Source organism: Notamacropus eugenii, chromosome 5 (assembly GCF_028372415.1).
Source record: "Notamacropus eugenii isolate mMacEug1 chromosome 5, mMacEug1.pri_v2, whole genome shotgun sequence".
Taxonomy (NCBI): Eukaryota; Metazoa; Chordata; class Mammalia; order Diprotodontia; family Macropodidae; genus Notamacropus; species Notamacropus eugenii.
Window position 1 is genome coordinate 218,580,987 of NC_092876.1, and position 26,615 is coordinate 218,607,601.

At 34.5% G+C, this 26,615-nt stretch overlaps 1 protein-coding gene across 15 annotated transcripts in view; it reads right to left on the minus strand.

Moving 5' to 3' along the window:
• BAZ2B (bromodomain adjacent to zinc finger domain 2B) overlaps positions 1-26,615 on the minus strand; it is a 353,036-nt gene that overhangs the window by 236,686 nt on the left and 89,735 nt on the right. For 14 of the 15 annotated variants that reach the window (XM_072612090.1, XM_072612107.1, XM_072612104.1 and 11 more), the window contains one exon: positions 24,622-24,664. The gene's annotated coding sequence lies outside the window, so the exon portion shown is untranslated. Of the gene's footprint in view, positions 1-24,621; positions 24,665-26,412; positions 26,432-26,615 lie in introns of those variants that run through there. The other variant, XM_072612071.1, reaches the window with a different exon arrangement.

The window sequence follows — 26,615 nt, forward strand, 5'->3', positions numbered from 1 at the left end:
ATGTTATGACAGATTTGAGGAAGAGTTCACATCTGTCAAGGAACTGAAATATTGAAAGAATTTAGTGACTTATTGAATATATATGGAATTGAGAAAATTTTACTGAAGATTGGAACCCAGGTGATGGTGGTACCATTAACAGAAATTTTCCCTTAAAGGAAATTGAGGGTGAGAGGTTCTTTTTAAAAGAAAATAACATATTAAAGAGATAAAGGAGTCTATCTGTTGTAATAGAAAGAACACTGTACAGGAGACCTGATAATTGTAGTTCCAGTTCTGTCAGTGATGAGCTATGTGACCTTAATAAGTCACTTTAGTTCTCTGGACCTGAGTTTTCTCATTGGTAGGCCAAGAAAATTATGTAAATTAAAATGATGAAACTTTAACCACAGAACAGGATGTAAATAAAGGTTCCTAAAGAGAATTCTGATTCCAGTTATTTCTTACTTCCATGATATTAAATGTAAAAGTATAGACATATTAAAAATGTTTTACATGCAGCAATTTTTGATCATGAAATAGACTTAATTTCCTCTCTTTTGTTACCTACAGTGGATCTTAGAGAATCTCTCACAGAAGAGATCACATCTGAATTTGGCTTAGGTAGGTGAATAGAAATTCAAGTGAAGGAGTCACAGAGGAGATAACATTCATATAGGGAACAGTATTATTAACGTGGTAACAGAGGTGAGATCACGTAGGGCAAGTTCTAAGGGCAGAAAGTATAATCCTGTCTAACTAGAAAGTAGATAAAATGAAGAGGAATATAAAATAAGTTTTGAAAGGCAAATTGTGGGGGTCCATAACTATAAGAGAAATAAGACTGAATCTTACTTCATCTGAAGAGTCACTGAAGATTTTTTTTTCTTTTTTTTTTTAATTTTTTTATTTTTTTAATGTTTAACAATCACTGCCATACAATTGCGATTTTATCCCTCCCCACCCACCCCCCACTACCTCCCTCCCTCCCCACGACTGCATACAATTCTGTATAGATTCTACATATACTTTCCTATTGAGTATATTTTCACTATAGTCATGCTATGTAGTCAGACTAAGATAAATGAAAGAATCCGTATAACAAATCAGAACATGATACACAAACAGATACACATACACAAACATGATCTGCTACATTATGTGAGTGACTTCCATATTTCTCTCTCTGAGTGTGGAAGGCATTTTGCCTTGAGGTCCACCATTGGGATTTTTTTTTTTTTCAGAAGTTCTTGTGTTATTACAAAAATCTAAGTCTACCAGAAAAAACTCTCACACACTGTGGTTGTTGCTGTGCATAAAGTTCTCCTGGTTCTGCTCCTTTCACTCAGCATCAGGTCATATAAGTCCTTCCAGGCCTCTCTGAAGTCTTCTTGTTCATCATTTCTTATGGCACAATAGTACTCCATTACATTCATATACCATAATTTATTCAGCCATTCCCCAATTGATGGACATCCCCTTGACTTCCAGTTTTTGGCAACTACATAGAGTGCTGCTATAAATATTTTTGTACATGTGGGACCCTTTCCCATTTTTATGATCTCTTGGGGATATAGTCCTAGTAGCGATATTGCTGGGTCAAAGGGTATGCACATTTTTGTAGCCCTTTGGGCATAGTTCCAAATTGCTCTCCAGAATGGTTGGATGCGCTCACAGCTCCACCAACAATGAATTACTGTTCCAACTCTCCCACATCCTCTCCAGCATTTATCATTTTCTTGTTCTGTCATGTTTGCCAATCTTATAGGTGTGATGTGGTACCTCAGAGTTGTTTTGATTTGCATCTCTCTAACCAATAGTGATTTAGAGCATTTTTTCATATGATTATAGATAGCTTTAATTTCTTCCTCTGAAAATTGCCTGTTCATATCCTTTGACCATTTATCAATTGGGGAATGACTTGTATGATTATACATTTGGGTCAGTTCTCTATATATTCTAGAAATGAGGCCTTTATCCCCGAGCTTAGCTGTAAAAATTTTTTCCCAATTTACTACATCCCTCCGGATTTTGGTTGCATTGGGTTTGGTTGTGCAAAAACTTCTCAGTTTAATGTACTCAAAGTTATCCATTTTGCATTTCATAATGCATTCTATCTCTCCTTTAGTAAAGAATTCTTCCCTTCTCCATAGATCTGATAAATACACTATTCCTTGCTTCTCCAGTTTGTTCATGGTATCAATCTTTATACCTAAATCATGTACCCATTTGGACTTTATTCTTGTGTACGGTGTCAGGTATGGGTCTATGCCTAATTTCCGCCACACTGTTATCCAGTTTTCCCAGCAATTTGAAGATTTTTTAAAAGATTTCAATACCCACATGACTTAAGAGTGGTGACAGATAAAAAGATCATTCGACATTTAATCAGTCCGGAAATACCAAGGTTCAAATCTCGCTTCCAGTATTGATACCAGTTATATTACCATGGGCAAGTCACACAAGGTTATCTCTTCAAATCTCAGTTTCCTCATCTATAAAATAGAGATGATAATGACTCTAATACCTACCATGTTGTTTTTTTGTTAATAAGGATGAAATGAAATAACACATGTAAGGCAAACATTAAATGCTATCTAAATATCAGCTATTAATATTATGATGGTATCTAGCCACACAGCCAAATACTCAACTCGCTTTTAAAGAATGTTCTCTGGGGAAGAAATTAAAGATATCTATAGTCATATGAAAAAATGCTCTAAATCACTATTGATTAGAGAGATGCAAATCAAAACAACTCTGAGGTAAATCATCACACGTCAAATTGGCAAACATGCCAGAAAACAGGAGGATGATAAATGTTGGAGAGGATGTGGGAGAGTTGGAACACTAATTCATTGTTGGTGGAGCTGTGAGCTGATTCAAACATTCTGGAAGGCAGTCTGGAACTATGCCCAAAGGGCTACAAAAATGTGCATACCCTTTGACCCAGCAATACTGCTTCAAGGACTGTATCCCAAAGAAATCATAAAAATGGAAAAGGGTTCCACATGTACAAAAATATTTATAGCAGCTCTCTTTGTGGTGGCCAAAAAATGTAAATAAAGGGGATGCCCATCAGTTGGGGAATGGCTGAACAAATTATGATATATGAATGTAATAGAATACTATTGTGGTATAAGAAATGACGAACAGGAAGACTTCAGAGAGGCCTAGAAAGACTTATATGAACTGATGCTGAGTGAAAGGAGCAGAACCAGGAGAACTTTGTACACAGCAATGACCACAGTGTGTGAGAGGTTTTTCTGGTAAACTTGGAACTTCATTGCAATGCAAGGACTTAAAAAAAAAATTCCCAATGGTCTTTCAAGTCAAAATGCCTTCCACATCCAGAGAAAGAACTATTGAATTCAATCGCAGAATGTAGCAGATCATTTTCTTTTGTATTACATTTTGTTTTGTTATATGATTTCTCCCATTCATTTCAATTCTTCTATACAGCATGACTATGGTGAAAATGTATTTAATAGGAATGCATGTGTAGAACCTATATAAAATTGTATGCTGTTTTGGGAAGGAAGGAGGAAGGGAGGGGGGAAGGAGGGAAAAAGAAATCTAAATTATATGATAGTGATTGTGGAACACTGAAAATAAATAAACTTAATTTTAAAAAAAAGAATGTGCTCTGGGAAATACAAAAGAAGTAGAAGGCATAATATCTACCCTCAAGGAGTTTAAATTTTGTTTGATGAGGTAAGATGACACATATTGAATAACTTGAGATAAAAAGTGAATATAATATAGTCCAAACCACATGCCAAGTGCTGAGGGAATGTGAACTGTAGTAGTGATAAGTCAGATTGGAAAAATCTTGAGCCACTTTTTGAAGAAGCAATGGGTGTGTGTGTGTGTGTGTGTGTGGAGAGAGAGAGAGAGAGAGAGAGAGAGAGAGAGAGAGAGAGAGAGAGAGAGTATGGCTTCTTTATAAAAGCAACAACACATAAATCAAACAGGGGATGCTAAACTCTTCAGGAAAAAAACCGTGCCTTATTAATTTTTATATTGAAACTGAAAGCCCATTAGCTAATGAAAATACAATTGTATGAGATGCACCTGATGGGAGATTTAAAATGTAAAGCAAACTAGCATTCTTTTTGTTAATATAAATATTCTGCCATATTCTAAAATATATTTTAACATAAGAAGCTCATGACTCCCTTAAAATACATTTTTTTCCCGGAAAATTGTGTCCAGCAAAATTCCAGTCACTAAATTTTCATTTCTGAGAAAATCAGGGAGAAAAAAAAAACCATCTTTTAATTACTTAAGAGGCATAATTGCCTTCTGTCTTCTATTTAAAAACAGGTATGCTTATCAAAAACACTTAAAATAGTGTTAACAGAGCTTATTATTCTTGGTTTCTTAGTCAGGTATAATTATTGTTATTATGTTAAAGTAAAGATGTGATTAAATTGGCAGGTACTGAACATGTTCCAAAATTATGAATTATTCTTATTTTTGGTGATAAATTGTTTTGTGCTTCTTTGCTTTTTAAAATCTGCAATATGACTTTTTCTCATCCAAATGTACACCTTCTAGATTTCTTTCCTTTAAATAAGTGGGTGATAATTAATGCTTTCCCAGTGGTTTTGCCTAAAAAATAAGAAGGCTCCATCAATTTAGGCACCTCTTCTGCTAAGCTGATCCTGGTCCTTGTACAAGAGAACAATGGTTCCTAAATGGAGACAGCGCTAAATTAGTCAAGAGATGAATAGAGGCTCCTCCTACTACCACGAGTTAAACCAAATGAGCAGCAATTGAGAATCATTCTTTAAGACTGAAGTAAAAAATTCAAGTGATTACTTCAAGAAGCCTTGGGGGGGAAAAAGAAAGAAAAGAAGAGAAAAAAGGAAAGAAAAGGAAAGAAAATTGATAGCTATGTAAATATATGTCGTATTATTATATCATATTATATTATTCCATATTCATAAATATGTACTATAATATATGTGTACACACACACACACATCTCCCTCAGAGGAGGTGCTCTCTCTTAAGAACCTAGACTATAGGATATGATACTGGGAAAATAATATCAACAAGGATGAAAATGTAAATGTCCTAGTTATCTCTTTTAAGTTTGAATTTAGCAATTTAAATTTTGAATTTAAATTTAAAATGTGAATTTTAATTTAAAATTACAAATATATCTCAGTTGCATTTTATCTTTTACAGACATGTTAAGGAATAAGAAAGAAGAAATCAATCTAATTCAACAAAATTTAGCATGTACCTGTGTGCAGAACATTGCGGACAATGTTGGGACAGAAGCAAAGTTTAGAGAAAACATTGTCTTTACTCTTACAAAGAGCTTATGTATAAGTGGCTATTCCACACATGTGAATAATCATGATAGAAAACATTACACAGGTATGTGACAAGGTTATAGACTGTTATGTGAAGCCTGATGTGCAAAAGATCATTTATCAAACGAGAGGAACAAAAAAGGCTATGAAAAGGAAGAGGCATCTGGGTTGGGCTTTAAAGGATGGGGAGGAATTCAGCAAGCAAAAGATGAAGAGATGGGCAATCTGGAAACAGGAAGCAAAGTGAATAAAGGCATAAATAAGGGAAAGAGTAGCACATGTAAAGTCTGATCTAGTCTGGCTAGAGCATAGGGTATACATCGGTGGGAACAGGAGACAAGGCTGAAAAGGCAGGGACAGTGCCAAACTGCAGGGGGATGAATCCAAAGCAGAGGAGATTGACTTGTTATTTGGTAGGCAACAATCACTAAAGACGTTTTAGCGAAGAGTAATGAGTTCAGATGTAAAAATAAAGAAAATTAGTCAAGCAATTGCCTAAAGTATAAATTAGAAAAGGGAGAGAATAGAGCACAGGTAAATTGCAATCATAATCTATACTAGAGTAGTGGTAATAAGAAGAGAGGAGGGAGAAGCTTCCATCCAAGCTTAGCTGAGGCACCACCTCCATGAGGTGTCCTTTTAGGATCTCCCCAAAATGTTAGTTTTCCCCCAATTATTCTGTATTTACTTTGTATGTGTTTTCTATCTACATATTGTTCTGCCTCCCCCAACCCCAATACATGAAAATCACTTGAGGATGAGAGCTTTTTTATTTTTCTAGGATAAGATTATTGATGTAGGGACTAGAAGGGAACCTGGAGGTCATTCATGAAGAGCTGTCATTAATGGTAGCATGTAAAAGGAATCAAAAGACTTGGATTCAAATCTTGGTATTGCCATCTATTACCTGTGTGACCTTGAGAAAGTCACTCAACTTCTCTCCCTACAGAGAACATATAGCATAATTATGTTGCAGGGAAGATCAATTCAATGAACTTTCATTCCTTCCTTAAGCTCCTATTTGTGAGCAAGCCTTAGAGTGGGATGTAATACTATCTTTCCAGGAGTCCTGAAGGCATTCTACCTTAAAAAAAATAAAGATAAAACAAGGTTAAAATTATTCTTGAGCACTAATGAACTATGCCCCAAAAGGCACTCCTAAGAAAGTACAAAGAGGAAAAAGAACGAGGGGGAAAACCCATGTGTACAAAAAAATCCACCTATTTATAGCTGTTTTCTCTCACATAGCTAAGAACTGGAAACTAAGAGGGTGTCCATCAACTGAGACTGGATGAAAATTATGGTACATGACTGTAGTGAATTATTACTATGCCATAAAAGAAGAATGGTTTCAGAGAATCCTATGAAGACTTCTATGAACTAATATAGAGCAAAGTGAGCAGAATCAAGGGAACAATTTATAAAATAATAGCATTGTAAAAATGGAATGGGGCAAATTACCTCTCATAAAAGAGACAATAAAGAGCTTTTTCAATGGAGGGGAAAAGGGGGCAGGTAAGAGGGGAAAAAAGGAAAAAGTGAAGCTTACTCTCATCACATTTGGCTTGAGAAGGGAATAACATGAACACTCAATTTGGTATGAAACAGAAAAAGTACAGGAAAGTAGGGGAGAAGGGGATAAGTGGGGTAGGGGGCAAATGGGAGGAGGGAGTAATTAGAAGTAAACACTTTTGGGGAGGAACAAAGTCAAAAGAGAGAATAGAATAAATGGGGGGCAGAATAGGATGGAAGGAAATATAGTTAGCCTTTCACAACATGACTATTTTGGAAGTCTTTTGCATAACTACACTATGTATCACCTATATTGAATTGCTTGCCTTCTCAGTGGGGATGGTGGGGAGGGAGGAAGGGAGAGAAGTTGCATGGCATCTTGGGGTAGGGGGGAGGGGAGAGACAGGGAGAAAATTTGGAACTCAAAATCTTGTGGAAATGAATGTTGAAAACTAAAAATAAATAATAACACCAGTACTACTTACCTCATAGGGTTGCTTGTTCAGCTCAAATAAGATAATATTCATAAAGCTTACTGCCAAAGATAAAGGGCTATAGATGTATAAATCAGTATTATTAAAACACTTGAAAATTTCAAAAAGAAAAAAATGCCATTTTCTACCAAAAATTAGCAAAATTACAAAGCAAAATAACAGATTATATCTAGAAGAGTCCTATAGAACCTCAATCTAGTACAACCTTCTAATTTTACAGCTGTCAAGACAGAAGGCCAAACTGAGGGAAAAATGAAAACTTGTCCAAAATCACACAAAATAAATAGCAAAACCTAGATTAGAACTTATGTCTGGTGACTCCCATACTAATGTACTTTTTATTGTATTCTATTTTCAACCTAATTTAATTTAATTTAGGAAATACATATTTCTGTTCTATTTATTTCATTTTTCCAATTACATGTAAAAAATCTTTAACATTCATTTTTTAAAATTTTGAGTTGCAAATTTTCTTCCTCCATTTCTTCCCTCCCCCTTCATTGAGAAGACAAGCAATTTGATATAGGCTATGCATGTGCAGTCATGCAAAACATATTTCCAAATAAATTATGTTACAAAAGAGAACAGATTAAAAACAAGAAAAATAAAGTTCAATAAAATATGCTTCAATCTGCATTCAGATTCCATCAGTTCTTTCTCTAGAGGTAGATAGCATTTTTCATCACGTGTCCTTCAGAATTGTCTTAGATCACTATATTACATCATTATACAATATTGCTGTTACTCTGTACAATGTTCTCCTAGTTCTGTTCGTTTTGTATCAGTTCAGGCAAATCTGTCCAGGTTTTTCAGAAAGCATCCTGCTTGTTATTTCTTATAATAGTATTCCATCACAGTCATATACAACAATTTGATGGATAACCCCTCAATCTCAAATTCTTTGCCACCACAAAAGGAGGTGCTATAAATATTTTTACACATATGGGTTCTTCTTTTTTTTAATCTCTTTGGAATACAGACCTCATAGTATTATTACTTGGTCAAAGGGTATTCGCAGTTCATACCCTTTGGGGTATAGTTCCAAATTGCTCTCCAGAATGGTTGGATCAATTTACAACTCCACCAATAGTGTCAATTTTCCTATATCCCCTCCAAGATCTGTAATTTTTTTTTCTGTCATATTAGCCAATCTGGTAGGTGTGAGGTCGTACCTGAGAGTTGTTAATTTACATATCTCTAATCAATAGTGACTTAGAGCGTTTTTTTATATACTATCGTTTTGATTTGTTCATGTGAAAAGTACCTATTCACATCCTTTGACCATTTGTCAATCTGTGAATGACTTGTATTCTTATACATTTGACTCAAATCTCTATACATGAGAAATGAGACCTTTATCAGAGAATCTTGCCATAAAATTGTTTTCCTTGTTTTCTGCTTTCTTTTTAATCTTGGCTGCATTTGGCTTTGTGCAAAACTTTTTTAAGTTAATGTAATCAAAGTTATCATTTTTATATCCCATAATGTTTTCAATCTCTTGCTGGGTCATAAATTCTTCCCTTATCCATAGATCTGACAGGTAAAGTACTCTATGCTCCCTTAATTTGTTCATAATAACCCTTTATATCTAAATCATGTACCCATTTTGACCTTATCTTGATATACACTGTGAAATACTGGTCTACACTTAGTTTTTGCCAAACTGTTTTCCAGTTTTCTCAGAAGTTTTTTTTAATTAAATAGCAAATTGTAGTCCCAAAAGCTTCTATCTTTGGGTTTATCAAACACTAGATTACTATGGTCACTTACTACTGCATATTAAGTACATAATCTATTCCACTGATTTACTACTTCATTTCTTAACCAGTGCCAGATTGTTCTAATGATTACTTGTTTATAATATAGTCTGAGATCTGTTATGGCTAGGCCACTCTCTTTTACTTTTTTTAGGAAACACATATTTGGACTAGGCCTTAGCCTAGATGCTCATATACAATGACAAATAAAACATGATTCCTGGCCACAAGTTACATCAACAATCTAGTAAAGGATATAAGATATGTAGGGATAGAGACTGGACATCCAATTTCATTTGCATAGGGACTTCCTACTGAAGAATTCCCCTTACTCTTATCATGCAGGCTCCTATGTTATTTTCCTGTTACTTTAGACTAGTTCTTTACTCCTTCCATATATACCACAAGAAAAGGAATAAGCAACTTGGCATCCTACTTTGGAAAGTTGCTGGTTCCGTGTCTCTTGTATAGGTACCTACATTGGCATTAAGTTCTAGCTAAATAACTTCCAGTGCTAATAAATGGATATTGTGAAAAATAATTAGAAATCAGTTTTAGGATCTTAAGGATTTAAAGGTTGATCTGCATCTATCTAGGAAAATTGTGACAGGATGGAGAAGGAAGAATTAAAGACAAAGACCTTAGAAGGATTGTTTGTTTGCTTGTTTCTCCTTCTTGAGAAGTATGTATGGTATGGAAATGTAGGAAAGTTTGAGCTGCACCAAACAGTACTTGGCTACTTTCTGGATGGCAGAGCTATTAATCTAACCATCACTACTTACTGTATACAATGAATCTTGTCCTCTAGGTAGTACATTTTATTGACTTGTAAAATATATTCTTTTGAACTTCTATCCTTTAAGAAAAACTTAAGGTCAAATTATATGGAATATAATTCTAAACGTATATTTTAAGGATTATCATCTGTTCTTGGATTCTTGAAGGTGCATGTGAAGTTAAAGGGTGTTTTGGTATACATGGAACATGTACTTCAAAGGATAATTGTGCAAAATAGTTCATACACTCAGATTTCTTTTTTTTTTTTTTTAATTAATCTTTCTAGAAGGTTTCTGCCTGGAAATGAACATTGTTGATTAATCAACTCTCTGAAGAATGAATATCTTCCTTCAAACTATTTTCATTATTTCTTCATGATTCAAATGCTGTGGGAAAGAGGAAGATCAGTTACTGCTTTATCTTTCATTCAAAGTCTTCAGAATCTCTTCCTCTTTTGTGGTGAATCATGACTTAGCCATGCAGAAAATACTTGGGAGTACATATGTTGAAGAAGTTCACAGAAATCACCTTTACAATATCCTCAATAAAAGAGTCATTGCCTTCGTTTGAACATTTCCAGTAATGGAGAACTCATTACGACTGGTAAAGGAACACTGTCAAAAAACATTTGGAACCATAATTTCTTCATTTGGGAAGATTCTAAGGTCTGAATCCAGTAAGGTATGTAAACCACTCTGTAAATTGCAGAGCTAAGAAATATAGGCTGTGGTTATTGTTGTTGGATACCTCTAATTATTCTAAAGCTGTTTCTTATATTATGGTAAAGTATCCTTCATGATAACTTTCATCCATTCATTCTAAATATGCCCCCTGGCACCAACAGTCCTTCTATATCATAATGCTTTACATATCTGAAGATAGCTATTATGTTTTATCCTGGTCTTCATTCTCAATTTTACCCCATGACTTGTTCTCTAAGACTAAATGTTCCCAGATGTGTTAACATCCATAGTTTCTAGACATTTTATCATGCCGGTAAACCTCTTCCAGAGGTGTTCTCCTTTATAAATGCCACTATAAACAGTATTATACCTAAAACTATATACGGTACACCAAATGTTCTCTGACATAATGTACAGTGGGACAAATATCTCCTTTATTATAGACCTTCTATTTCTATTAATAGAGTCTAAAATGACATTAGCTTTTTTTGGTAGCCAAATCAAATGTACTATTAGCTTGTAGTGAACTCAAAAGTCAAATAAAATTCATAGGGGCTACTGAAGTATTTAGCACTGTATCCTTCCCTATTAATTGAACCCAGAGTGCCACATTTTTGAGTTTTGTCTGTTTTTTGTCATTTTTCTTGCTTTTCTTTCTCATCTCTCACTGGCAACTGTTATCTCTTATTGCTATCAGTGTACCTACTTCTAACGGTTCCTCCATTCTTTTCTAACTATGTGTGGACCAGGAAACTAGATATCTAAGCTTATTAGATGTGCACCTGAAAACTACAAAACACACCTAAAAATTTCTCCAATGAGTAAAGCACAAGAGCTTTATTATACAGACTTTATGACATTTTTTGGATGTTCAAAAGTTCTTTTTTGCTTCATTCCTGATTCTTGACTGCATGATGAATATAATTAAGATTGTCAGAGAAGTGACCCCAGGACAAGTGAAATATTGCTCAAAGACCTAAAAACCTTTTTTTTTTCCCCACATAAGGAAGAAAATATAATAGATGCATAGATCCAAGCTTTTATGACTGTATTGAAACCTAAACCATTCTTTACCACATCTTAAACTGCTAAGCCAATGGGGAATGAAACCAAAAATGACAGATGTGTAATGTATCTCAAGCAATTTAACTAAAAGGCTGACACTGAGACTAAAAAGTAGCTTTAATAAACAAAACATGATTACCTCATGGTAAAAGCATCTGTCAGAAAGCAGGAAGCGTAGATTCCATTAAAATCATAAAGGATGAAAATGACAGAATTTTAGAGTTGGAAGGGCCATAAGGTATTATCTAGTCCAACTTTTTACACAGTAAGGAATTATTTCTCCAGCATCCTTGTCAAGTGGCTTATCCAAATTTTAGTTAAGTATTAATTACCCAATAAGATAGCCCATGTGTTTACTGAACAATATCACTTGTTACCAAGTCCTTCCTTATAAACACAGAGGAAAAAAGTCTCCCATTGGTTAAAAGATGATTCACAAATGTCCTACTTAAGAACATAGCCAATAATTTCATTTTTTATCTTATATATTTTAACAGAGTTCAACAACCAGGGATGTCGTAAAGGGTAAAGGTATCTTTAACAGAGTAGTCCAGATATCAGTTTATTCCCCTATTTAACATCTTTATCAATGAATCAGACAGAAGGTAGATTTTTAAAATTTTCAGACAAAATAATACTTGAGTGACAGAGGAAGAATCTAAAATGATTGACAGGTTAAAACAAACGATAGAATAAACGATAAGAAATTCAATAGAGGTAAGTAGTAAGGTCTTACAGTTAGACTCAACAAAATCAACATCACAAGTATAAATTGGGGAAGGTAAAGTTAAATCAACTGTTTAACTGAAAAAATGTCTGGGGGATTTGGCCGCCTTTAAGATCAATATAAGCCAATTATTTCATAGAGCAACCAAAATAAGCTAACTACAGTCCAGGTTACAATAAGAGTGGAATCGTAGCTAGGATGAAGGATGTGATTTTCTGTTCTACTTTGCCTGGATTAAACCACGTCTGGAGTATTGTAATCAGCTGTGGATACCACATTGAGAAGTTAGAGAGTATCTGGGATAGCAACAGGATGATGAAGGATCTCAAGGTAAGGATCAGAAATTAAGAGATGTTTATCCTAGAGAAGTTTAGCCAGGAGAAAAGAATACCACGGAGGCACCTGAAAATACGTGAAGAGCTATCGTATAAAAAATGGATTAGACTTGGCCCCAGAGGGAAAAACTACAGGGTAAACAGTAGCTAGAACTTGCAAACAGGAATATTTGGGCTTAAGGTAAGGAGAAAATTCCTGGCAGCAATTAGTGCTATCCAAAAGAAAACCGGGCTGCTTCCTGAGATGGAACTGTATCCAGAAATGTTAGTATCTGGGGAAAATTTCAAAAAGTACATTTAGGAAAAGTAGCATGAAATGAATCGTATTAGAAACAAAAGCATTAAAAACCACCTCATTATGTCAGTAGATACAGAAAATGCTTATCATAAAACTTAACATATATTTATCAAAAAATAACTGAAATTAGGAATAGACTGCTTTGAAATATTGATCAATAATATCTAACACTAAAAGCTAGCAATATCTATAATTGTGATACACCTAGAGACATTCACAATAAAACTCAAAGGTAAAACAAGGATGCACATTGTCACCACTATCTTTAATGCTCTAGAAATGCTAGCAATTTTAATAAGACAAGAAAAACAGGCTGAGGGAATAGATACAAGCCAAGAAGAAACAGAAGTACTGCTTTTAACAGATTATATGATTGTTTACTTAGATAATCTTAAAAGATCTCAACAAAAATGGAAATAATTATTAACTTCAGCACAATAGGATACAAAAATAAAACCATAAAAATCATCAGCTTGTCTTTGCATTACCAAAAAATGTAGCAGAGAGAGAAAAATAAAACTTTTTCCAAAATAACTAAACAATATAAAATATCCAATAGCACATCCATCTAGGCATACACATGAATTATATGAACACAACTGCAAATCACTCATTATAATACTAAAGGAAGTCTTAAAATTATCTTAGAAATGTTTGTTGTTCATGGTTGTGCTGTACTATATAATAAAATGACAGGACCACCATACTTAATTTATAGATTCAGTTCTATGCCAATGGAACTACCAAAGGATAACTTTATAGAACCAGAAAAAATAACAACAAAATTCATCTAGAGGAACAAATGCTCCAGAATCTCAAAATGAATTTTTTTTAAGTGGGAAGGAAGAGGACCTAGCAGTAAATGGTCTTAAAACCATACTCCAAAGTTGTCATCATCAAAACTAATTGGTACTTGTTTAAAAAAATACCACTGAACCAGACTAGGTATAAGATTCTGAAAGCAAACATGCTAAGTGTTTGATAAATCCATGAACTCCAACAACAAGTATAAAAGATTTACTGTTTTATAGAAATTACTGGGAAAATCATAAAGCAGTCTAGCAGAAATTAGATTTAGGCAAAGGTTGTGCTGGAGCAGCTCTAAATGGCTTGTGAGATCCACTGCTAAATTTTCAACGTAAACAGGTACAACTCAGAAATCAGCGGTCACTAAAACACAGGGCTTGATATATTATTTTATCAATTGCCAAGGATTAATTAAACATTAACAATACAGATTAAATTTAAAAGTGTGTAAGTATGTATATATACTCTCATGGAGTCTGGTTGTTAAACATACACCAGCACATCCCTAAATTGTTCACACTGCTTGAGCTCAGCATTAGAAGGCTCAGGTGATGAAGCTATCACCAGACTAGAAGCCTGTTGATGGTAGGCTAATAATAACTGGCATTTAAATGGCACTTTATGGTTTGCAAAAAGCTTTATATCTTTTACCTCATTTGAACCTTACAACACTCCTGGTTTAAGCCAACATTTGACTCCAGTGTTTAGTCTTTTCATCATGATTGCTTGAAAATCCTCTCTTCTACAAAAAGACCATTTTTTCCCATCTAGGAATACATATATATATATTCAGTTTTGCAGAGGAAGCCACTCTTGGTTATAAGTCTTTTTAATACTGTATTCCAAGATTTTCCCTCCTTTACTGTAAATTTTAGCAAAGTCTTATAAAATCCTTTCTATGGTTCCTTATTACCTGCAATTTTTTGGCTACTTGAAATATTTTTCTTTTGACTTGGCAGGTCTTGGTTTAGGCAATGACATTTCTTTGTGTTTTCAGTTTGGAGTTTGTCTCAGAAGTGACTAGCATATTCTTTCTATTTTTGCCTTGGCTCTGGTTCTGATATATCTAGGTAGTTTTTGTTTATCACTTCCTGAAATATTTCACCTAGACTTTTTTGTTTGGTCATGATTTTTGAGAAGTATGATGATTTTTAAATTATTTATCTTTAATCTGTTTTCCATGACAGTTATTTCCAACATCAAATAGACTTTCTTGTTTTATTACAGTCATTGCATTCTAAATGCTCTATTGCATGAATATTTTTCTACCTTCTACTCTAAGCTACTTATCCTCCTTTTTTTTTCCTCCAGAGCTCTAATTTCACTTATAATTTCACTTCTTATCTCTTGCTTTATCTCTTCCAACTATAGATAGTGTTTATGGCCAAGCTATTTCTATTTCTTGTGGGTTTCTCTCTTCTTTTAGGTTTACCTCTTGTCTTGGGCATCTCTTAATCTACAGTATTTCTCTACTGTATTGGTGTTTTCTTTTGTTTACTCTTATTTCTTGTCTTAGTTCTTGAATTGGGACTTTGTGCCAGTAGCAGTCTTTTTCCCTTTAAGTATATGTGTATGGATTCAGCAAGCCCTATGCAGTGCTCTTCAATTCGTGTTCTGGATGCTACTGCTGCTATTCTGCTTGGGATGTTTATTACTAGATCCCATCCTTTGCCTCAATCCTTGGCTTCTGTTTCACTTACTGGTTCAATGTAGATGCTGGCCTCAGTCTGTCTTTGTCTCCTTTCCCAAGCAAAATTTCTACTCACAAGGTGGTTCTATCCATTGCTGTAATCCAAATAGGTTCCAGCCTGATGGTAGAGATTACACTGGGAGCAGCCTCCTCTTATGAGGCTGCTGGGACATTAAGGTTTTGAGCTAGCCCTGTCTTTTGCTATGGCTCCTACAACAAAGGTAAAATGGCTTGTGCTGATCACGCTGTAAATGTGTGTTAATCGGACTTGAATGCAGGCATTCCTGACTCAAAGGAAAATTCTCTAGTCTCTCTACCATGTTGTTTTTCATAAACCATCCTATCACATTCATACAAGGAGATTATTTTGACTTCACTTACTCCTTCAAATTATTTTTCTTGATTATTGCAAGATCTACAACTTTTAAATACTGGTGGTAACAATAAACATCTTTGCTTTACCTCTGATTTTATTAAGTGAGGTTTATAGCGTTTCTCAATTAAAAATGTTGACTCGACTTGAGATAAATTCTTTTTTTCTCATATTAAGAAAAAGCTCATTTATATATTAGTGCTGCACTTTGACAAGGTCTGTTTCTACATCTATTGTGATCACTGTTATTTTTGTTAACACAAGTTACCATAGTACCATAGATAGTGTGGCAGGTGGATAGCCAGTCACAAAAGCCAAGAAGACCTGGGTTTAAGTCATGCCTCTAACATATTCTAGTGATGTGATGACCCTAGCTAAGTCACTTAACTCTTTGGTGCTTCTAAGTCAGTTCTCTGAAGACATATTGTCTCAGACAACTGTCTAAGGGGCAGAGAAGGTGCTAAACTGCACAAGCTGAGGAGGTTTACTCACTGAGGGGGCTGACATGACAATGTAATCACAGGTCTATTCCCTATCACATTTACAGTCTTCCTATTATTAAATCATCTCTGCATTGCTGATGCTCCCATCAGATTTCACATTTAAAAAAAGAGTAAGTAATAAATGCATGCTTTATTTTACCTATTTACTCTGAAACTACTTCTTTTAACTTGCTCCTGTTCTTCAAGGCCTAAGTTCCCTAAAGGTACAAGACCACAGAGTTTTGTTTTACTACTTTCCCTATATGTTCCCTGTAGCAGTAGCACATTACTTTCTTAGGTATATAAAGGTGTTTTATGTAGCATAAGAGAAAATAGGATAATGCAGTGAGGAAAGATAAAAGGAGAAGGGTGAGGCAAGGGTATAGTTGCAGATTCAAAAATTTAATAGGTTCCATTTACAAAGATTAATCCTGGTCTTCCCTGATCAACTTGACTATTTTGACTAGTTTACTTAAGTCCTCAGTCCTGAGTCTATTCTCCCTCTCCCCCCTCAACATGTCCTCAAAAAACCCCCCAAAACAGTAAGAAGATACTTTCTTCTATGTGGGGCCCAAAGTTGGCTGCCCCAGGTTTAAGAATTGATTCTCCCTCATATGATGCTGCAGGTCTGCATGATCTGTCCTCAATGAAAACTACTTATCTCCAAACTCCACCTGTTTATCAGTTCTACATCAGAGATTGTACCAGAAACAACTTCTGGACAGTTTAGTCATGTATTTCATTTATGCCATGCAGGCTATAGCCCTTGTACAGCTAGGCTAAGCACTCCCTGAGTCTTGAGTTTTTTAAAATCTCTCTCCACGTTATTTCCTCCTAATTTGTCTTCTAGGTATGAACCTGCATTTCCAGACGTGCCAGAACTTAGGTCTATGTTTTGGGCTTATCTAAAGTGGCAAAAATTGGACCCCACAAGTCACCTCTCCTTAGTCTTCAGTTAAAGCCAATCACTGTACGCCTCAGAGTTAGTCACAAGTCACTGAACTTGTTTGTACCTCGTGCCCTTGAGGGAATCTCAAAAACTACCTGTTGCTACTATAATTCCAAACTAAGAATTCATGACTATATCAAAGTCTCACCTCAACCCCCACAATAACAAGGCAGGGCCATTTTTACCCCTATCATCCAAATATGTATACGCACTTCAAGATTAGGCAGTATTCAAATTCTTGGATCTGAAAACAAAATGATTTTGGAATGAAGTGATGTGGAGTTGAGAACATGTATTTTGCATAATAAAAACAATCTCTAAAGCACAAGAAAACAAATTTTTAGCTAAAAACTTCAGAACTTTTTGCTAAATATAATGATTTGGATCTGAGGGAGAGAATTCACACAAGAATGGAGAGAGGATATTACATAAGGTCCAACAGTTAAAACAACAGAAAAAAAGAGTTCTTTTTCAGGGGACATTAAGTCTCTATGAGAAATGTAAAGAGCTTAAAGGTAAATATATCTTATATTCTGGAAAACATTACTGATGAGCTGAAAGCTTCAGTAGACTGGTTCAAAATATCAGAGCAACAGGAAGTTGATAATGAAAAATTTTAAAACTACACAAAACTTCTAGAGGAATACATATATGCTGAACAGTATATTTGGCAACTCTGAGGCTTTTCTTTTGGAGAGTTTGGTAAACTTAGCAGAAAGTAAGAAATTGTCAAATTTGACTGCTTGGTTAGAAAACATAACAAACTGGAAACCTCAATATCCCACCTATCTGGCATGTAATTAGGAGAATTATAGATCAAGCAATGATATGTTTAAGATGAACACACTAAAGGAAACCTAAATATTGGCCTGTAATCAATCACCAGACTTCACTTTCAAATTTTCCAAGATTTCAGCAGGTACAGGAAAGCATGAGCATATAAAAAATTACGATTGTTGTATCTTAATAGTATTTATTCAACATTGTAGCATGACAAAACTCAACTATATCTTCTAAGTACATACCTCAGTCTTCTATGTTATTGGCCCTAAAGAGGAGTGGTACCCCTTACTGCAAACATTTGCATGTATGACAGTATGTGAAAAAATCTTTTTTCTTAAAAACAAGCCAAAGTAATAGTTAAAAGCCTCTTCTAAGGAAAATTTTAATAGGTTGGCAGCATGTATGCAAGGACAATTCAGAGAAATTAATATAAAGGAAAGATGTCCCAAAGGTTGTTTATGGCAGGAACAAAAAATTTCAGGTTACAATAAATGATCTATTGCCTTCTGAGACAAATATTTCAGCTGTGAAACTGTTAAAAAAAATCAAAGTATATTAAAACTGAAAGGTTAGTGGAAAGAGAAACTGGTTAATCCTATAGTTCTATCTAAATAAAGTACTCAAGAACATTATGGATTGGTAAAGAAAGATCTAAGAGGAATAATAAAGAGAAACTCATTGTTGACCTAGAGAATAGATAGTACAATTCTCAAATGAAAGAGCATTCTTTTCAGTGATGGACATTTTTCTAAGCTAAAGGGAATCTATCTGTTTTACAATGTAAGATTAAAAGGTGCTAATTGGGAGATTGGTCATGGCACCAGGAAAGCTAGTTAAGATTGGGCCAAGCTACTAAAAGAAAAAAAAATATGTCTTTGAGCAAATATCTTGGCTAGGATCAATTTGGTTTAGTTACTAGGATGACTCTGATAGATATTAAAAATTTGGAATTAATTTATTTGAATCATCAAGGCTTATCTTCTTTAGAAGGTGATGTTATATGTGTGTCAATTATGTAGACATGTAAGTATGTATTCTGTGCAGTGAACTTACAAGAATTTAACTTGTATTTATAACCATCTTTAATAACAAAATAACTTTTGGTGGGTAGTTTCAAATGATACCTAGGGAATACTGAGTAAGACTCTCCATCTTCTGACTACATGCATTTTCACTGACTGTTCCCTATGCCTAGAATTCTCTTATTGTGCTTCCTCAGCTGGATCTCCTGGCTTCCTTCACATCCCTGCCAAAAACCAAAACCCCACCTTTTTCGAGAAGCTTTTTCCAATTCCCTTTAATGTTCTATTGATTAACTCTGATTTATCCTGTATTTATTCCTGTTTATACGTAGTTCTTTTTTCATGTTGTCTCCCCCATTACACCATGAGCTTCTTGAGATCAGACTATTTTTGTCTTTCTTTGTATTCCCACAGCTTAACCCAGTACCAAGTACATGTTGTTGAGTCATTTCCAGTCACATCTGTCTTCATGACCTCATTTAGGGTTTTCTCAAAGATACTGGAGTGGTTCCCCAGCTTATCTTACACATGAGAAACTGAGGCAAACAAGGTTAAGTGACTTGCTCCGAGTCATACATGTATCGTGGGTCAGGGTCAGACAATACAATGTCTGAGGCCAGATTTGAACTCAGGAAGATGAGCCTTTCTAACTCCAGATCTAGCAATCTATCCCATCCCACCTACCTGCCCTAAAAAGAGAAACAATGATTGCTAAAATGCAGCATGGCTTCATCAAGAGTAGGTCATGCCAGAATAACCTCATTTCCTTTCATGGTAATAGTAACTAGACTAGTAGTTCAGGGGAATGCTGCAGACAAATTATTTCAGTAAAGTCACAGATAAGATGGACAGGTATGTACTAGAAGATAATACAACTAGGTAGATTCAAAATTAGTGAAGTGATTGAACTCCAAGAGTCATCATCAATGGTTTGATTTGAACTTGGATGCCTTGACTCTGTGCTATTCAATACTTTTATCAAATACTTAGATGAAAGAAGACAGAATGCTTGTCAGATTTGCAGGTGACATAAAACTGGATGGATATGTAATATACTAGTTAACAGTCAGGTTTCTAAAAGGCTTTGAAAGTCTATAAGAATGGGCTAGGATTGAATACGATAAAATTCAGTAGACAAAATGTTAAGTTCTGCACTTCAGTTCAAAAATCCAGTTTCACAAATACAAGCTGGAGGAGATGTCGCTAGAAAACAGAACCTGGGTACCTTAATGACCTCTGTACTTGATATGAATTAAAACAGGAGAAACAAAATGACTAATACTATCCTAGGCTACACACATGTGCAAATGCACACACACACACACACACACACACACACACACACACACACACACACAGATGAGGTGCCTTACAGCACTCCCATACTTTATGCTAGTCTGATGACCTCAGGAATACCATGTTCAGTTATGGACATGACCTTTTAAGGAATACAAAGATAAGTCTGAACTCTTCCAGAATGTAAAAGAACTGGAAAACCATATGAAGATTTGTTGAAGGCAGTGAAGAGATTTGGCTTGGAAAAGAAGAGACTTAACAGAATAACTATTAGAAGTATTTGAAAGACTGGCATGTGGAAGACAGGTTAAATTTTGCTTAACCTTAGAAGGCAAACTAGGAACACTAGGTAGAAACTGTAAATTTAGACTCAACATAAGGGGAATACTCCTAGTAACCAGTACTGTGCAAAAATGGAATAGGCTACTTTGGGGATAGATTGTCAAGCAAAGGCTGAATAACCATTAGCTGGGTATTCTTGGTTATTTTAGAATTGATCTATACTTGTGGAAATGAATGTTGAAAACTAAAAATAAATAAATAGAACTGATCTATAACAATGGTGTCAAACTCAAATGGAAAGGGGGACCACTAATTCATACATAAGGATCCATACAGAATACATGCTGACTTATTTTTATTGCATTTTTATTATTGTGTTAAGTATTTCCAAATTACATTTTAATCTAGTTTGGGCGGTACTTCAGCCTCCTGTGTGTTTGACACCTCTGGTCTAGATGCCTGTGAGGTGTCATGCAATTTTGAGATTCTGGGCTTGCTTCTTTATAGCTTTAAAGGGCACGAAAACTTCACTCATTTAGCCTGACATTCAACCAAGGGTTCAAATCCTACAACACGCAAAGAAGATAAGAACAGAAAAAAAGCTTTCAGTCTTAAGGAATTCTGAGTCAGGGGAGGTACATTTAATCCTTGAAAAGATCAAAGGAGGAAAGAGTAGCCTAGGAACATAGAGAAAGTTACTTCATTCCTAGTAGATAAATTTTTCTTCCTACTCCTGATATAAAACTAAAGAAGGCACTTCTCCATAATTTAGAGGCTTCCAGTCACTGAAAATGGGTTAGGAATGGATTCATTATATTTTTTGTAATATATCCGTGGTTATAAAAGTTCTATAAAAATAGACTAAGTAAAAGTACTTTTCCTTTACAAAGGCCTTGTGCATGAATTGCAGAAGCTCTGCCTAACTAGTAGCACCTCTTTTGTCCTTAGTCCATTATTTCCTTTTGCCAACTAGTAAATTTTCCCCAACCTGATTCTAATTTAATCCCTGTTAAACAGCATTCATTATAAAATGATTCTTTTTGACTTAGAAATCATTTGTCCCTTCCTCATTAACGAAACTACTTTTGCTTGCTCTCTCTCTCCCAACTTGGTTGTTAGATAAAGATGTTGGGTTTTTTTGTCCACTCCTAATTAGCTACATTACCCATAAAGCTTTTACCATCCAGGTCTGGTTTACATTTCCTATTTTTTAAAAAAAGCATTCCAACCGTTAGGATTTTAAAATCTAACCTTAAAGTGATTTGTTATGGTCAGCATTTCAAACTCATTGTTTTAGCAATTTTTGTGCTTCTAGGGCTAATTTTAACTTTCCTGATTATAAAGCACCCCTGGGACGATGGCATGAAGGTCGCTGCTGTTATGTGCCCTTGTATTCTATTGTAAAATGTTCAGCCAGTATAATAAAGGAAGTTTTGAATCTCCAGCGTAAAAACTACAAATCACAGAGTTTAAAAATTTCTTTAGGCAATAAATGTGTAGGATTTTGTCCATCTCTCTTTATACAGTGGAAGTATAGTCGAAAATTATTAGGATAAAGTGGTTTAAAATAGAATTATAACCTTTTCAAATGTCTGCTAGTATTTACTGAACAAGATTAGTCATCATATCAGAAGTCCGAAATGAACATAAAAACTGTATGGGGTTATTTCTTGTATCTATTTTGGTAATTACTACAACTTGGTTCCCTGACCAATGATAAGGCATTTTTCCCCCAAAATCTATAGAGAAAGATCTTTTGATCATAGCACCATAGCATGAAATCCAATTGTATCTGAAATGGAAAACTACAACTCAAGGTATAGTTTCATAATTAAGAAACTCTTGAATCCATTTTAGATAATTTTACAATTTAAAACATCTTTCAAAAATACAATAAAACCTCATTATCATAACTCCAACTACAATCATTCTGAATGCAAAATAACTGAGGCTAACTAAATTTTATCTCTACTAAACAAATTCTTTCTTTATGGACAGTAAAATTTAATAGTGTTAACAACATCAAAAGAAGGGGAGGCAATATAATTCAGAAAACAAATATTTTTTCCAAGGACTTCCATCTACTTCATAAGGACCACTAACATAATTAATAATATATTTTAATTAGAAATCATTTAAATAAATTCATTAAAGAAACAAATGTAAAGATCTCCAGTAAACAACTCTTTGTTGGCTGGCCTTGCTTGAGTTAGTGAATATACTTAAAAGCAATAAAAGTTTATTTCTTCTAGAATACTTTTATAATTCAAACTGATGAGGTGCTTGGTTGCATGTACTTGGGCCCCAATTCTAAAATCACACTTCTCTTTAAAAATCACATTTCTCCCTAGCCTCAAAATACTATCTCAGGCAGTTTCTCCCCAGCCCAAGGACACAGCCTGCCCCAGCAACAACCGCTATCTCCTTTCCTGCTATAGTAGCCAGCTGCACCTGTAGAATTCATTAGTTTGAACCAGCTGTGTACTGAACAGGCTGTGTACTGAACAGGCTGTGCACTGGGTCATAATGGCATTTACTACTCACTGACCAATCACATGTATCCTAAACTTGGACATACCTATACTCTCTTACATTAATCTTATCTAACGAGACATTGATGAGAGAAGTCTGTTTTTTTCTGGTCAACCCTGACCATTGGTTGACTTAGTGACATTTCAGGCCTAAAACCACATCTCCAGGCAGCCCCCCCTTGGGCTATTTCCCAATGAATTTTGGGTAAAATACCTGCACAGTAGATACCAAAAGTGCATGTTCCTTTAAGAACTGACCACTCCTTAACCACTCCCTAATCCCACCCCAAAACACCTACTTAGCATATTTGGCACATGCTTCGCTATAGAATATCCTATATAAACTTTCCCTTTACCCCTTTAAGGTTGCAAGTTCCCTAAGAACTCTTGCCTGCTGAAAAGCATAATAAATCTTTACCTTGACTTTAACAATGCTTGAGTTCGTGAATTCTTCTCCAGACGGCCTGCCCCTGGTACCCTGGTCTTTGTGGGGGGATCTCACAACCCCTTTCCAGTCCTCATCAAAACTTTTCTCAGAACAACTCTTCCTCTAACTAGTTCAAATCTGTGATAGTGCCCTATACCATCAGAAATACTAATAAATGCCTGTTACTTGTTTAAAATACTGCCAAAGGGGCTATTAAAAAAACAAAAACTTTGAATGGATGAACAATTATATTTGACTTGTATTTTTTACTTTATTTTTTGTTTATATTTTTAGTGTGATTCACTTCTTGATACAAGTACTTAATAACTATTTAATGATTAACTTCAGACATTATTTTATTAACCCTAATTATTCTATTTCCTTAATGTTATAAACTAATGTTCATAGTTGAGGATTTGTATAATGACTCAATTAATTTAGGCAAAAAAAAAAGAGAAACAAGTCGTTTAGGTACTATAAAAGTTCCTATTCATGACCAGTATTTGGTCTATTTTATTTTTAATTAATAATTATTTTAGATAAGTAAAACAACAAAATGTAGAATTTACTGGGAAAATTATTAAAATTAATTATAGTTGAAAATATTTTACCTTGTTATATTACTTTTACCTGTTATATTACCTAAAACAAATTACCCTAATAAATTAAAATGTAATCTTTCAAGGTCTCTCTCACAGTGCTAAATACGTGATTCTACAATTCTTTTTTTGTTTTTAAATTTCAACTCTTTTAGCAATATAGTAAGCAAATCATAAATTATTATTGAGGTTCTGAGAACACAATAACAAAAATCAAGAGCAGCTGACCTGAAGGAGTTTAAAATATTCAAATAGTTACAACTGATACAAATAATAATTTAAGTAACCACAGAAAAATTCAAAATTTGATTTTCTATTGGATTGACTAATCAGTTTGACCAATTAAAAGAACCCATCAATAAATGCCACATCTCAAGAGAAACACAAAACACAGCTTTAAAATGCTAATTATAATTGTGAACTTACTGTGATGAACGTAGTCAGTCTTGTGTCATCACTGTTGCGCAATCTACAACAGAAAACAGAGACATCAATCAGCCAAATCATTCAGGTCAAAAGATGCACAAAGTCTGATTAGGAAGGAATAGTTTGTCATACTAAAATAGGTCTATAAAAATCATACAAAAATTCAGATACAGTTTTCAGGAAATGAAATACATGCATGATACAAATAAAGAAAATATACCAATGTGGGTTAAAATAAATAATTTTCATTATGTTTTATGATACAGAAATGCTTTGGTTGTATTTGTAATTGGCAAAGAAAATACCAACTCCAGAGTTAATACATTACAAAGTAAATTGCAGAGTGACTATATTATGAACTTTTATCTTTTTGCTAAGAGAAGAAACATAGACACACCAAAGGGAAGTTATAAATGGATCAATGTGAAAAATAAACGTCAAATTTTATTCAGAGGTACTCCTATCTCTACAAGTTGCTGTGCCAAGAGAAATGGCTTTTGCCACTGGTGGCACTGAGGCCATAAGTTGAGTCTACTCCGTATAAAATGGAAAAGAAAGATGGAACTGCAGAAACTGATGAGTCAATTAAACTATGCAAGAACCTAAAATGAAAAGCTCCTGAAACAAGTTGTAAAATGAATAAGGCTATTACTACCCATGCTTCCACAGTCTTTTAGACACATATATCTAAGAGAAACATCCAGATAGTTGCTTATAAGTTCCAACGTTTAAACAGAATCAAATCTTAGTTTAAAGAAAATAACGTGACATGTGTTTTCATTAACATAAGGAATTTCAAGGTGAAGGAATACCATTCTTTTAATCCAGATCAGCATTATCTCTTAAAATATAAAGTGATAGAGAGTTGCCAAGAGGATTGAAAGATTAGGTTAACTCAAATTATATTCTCCGCATTGTTACCTTAACAAAGTAAAAAAGAAATATCTAAACTGCTTAGGAACAGTGTCAACCACAAGAAGATGAATGTAAAACTGATTAAGGGTGTGTCAAGAGTTATAAAAACATATGACTGGAGTTTCCATTGAAAAACTGACAATGCCTCTTGCTTATACTTGGTCATCACAAGTTTAATAACACACCTGAAAAATTACTTAAAACTAGTTACACTTTGAATCTTTTATGTGGCATACCACCCATGCTGGGAACATTATCATTCTCTTGAATATCATGAGGATACTAGTACAGGACCTGATCTGTTCACCTTTTAAAATTAGCGATAATAGTTTAAAGTCTGTCTTTAAAGATATAAGAAGTAACAATATATCCTTGTGACATGAGCATTTCACTGACTCATTTTCCTTACATAGGACATGGACTTGAACTGTTTTTCTAGTGACAGGAATCTTCAGGGTCATCTTTTCTTTCATCTAGGCACCTCATGAACAACTCATTGTAGACCTACTTTATGAAACAGATTTCCAGGAATATTTTTGTCCAAATTAGCATTATAACCAATCAACTTCTTGAGAGGCAACATGGTATACTGGATAAAAGGTTCAAGTCCTGTCTCTGACATACTAGCTGTGACATGAACAAATAACTTGACCTCTGTGCATCCCCAAGCAGTACTCTATGAAAAAAGTTCTTAACTTTCTGATGTCACAAATCACTTTGGCATTCTAGTGATGCTAGTGGACCCCTTCTCAGAATAACATCTTTAAATGCGTAAAATAAAATGCATAGGATTACAACAGAAACCAACAATATTAAAAGTTCTCCCCAGTTTAAGAACTCCTGCTCTTACACAAAGATAAGTTAATTCATTTGCACCTGAAGAGGGAGTTTTCTTACTGAGAGTTTCCTATACTGATGAAAGCACAAGTCTTGACCAAAAAAGATGATTTGCCCTGTACTGTACTCCATGATACAGAGGAAAGAGAAGTAGTTGTGCTTGAAGAGTTTTCATTGTAGCTAGGGGAAAAAAGGAGAAAAAGGAAAGAATAATTAAAGTGATCAACTGTGTTATACTGAAT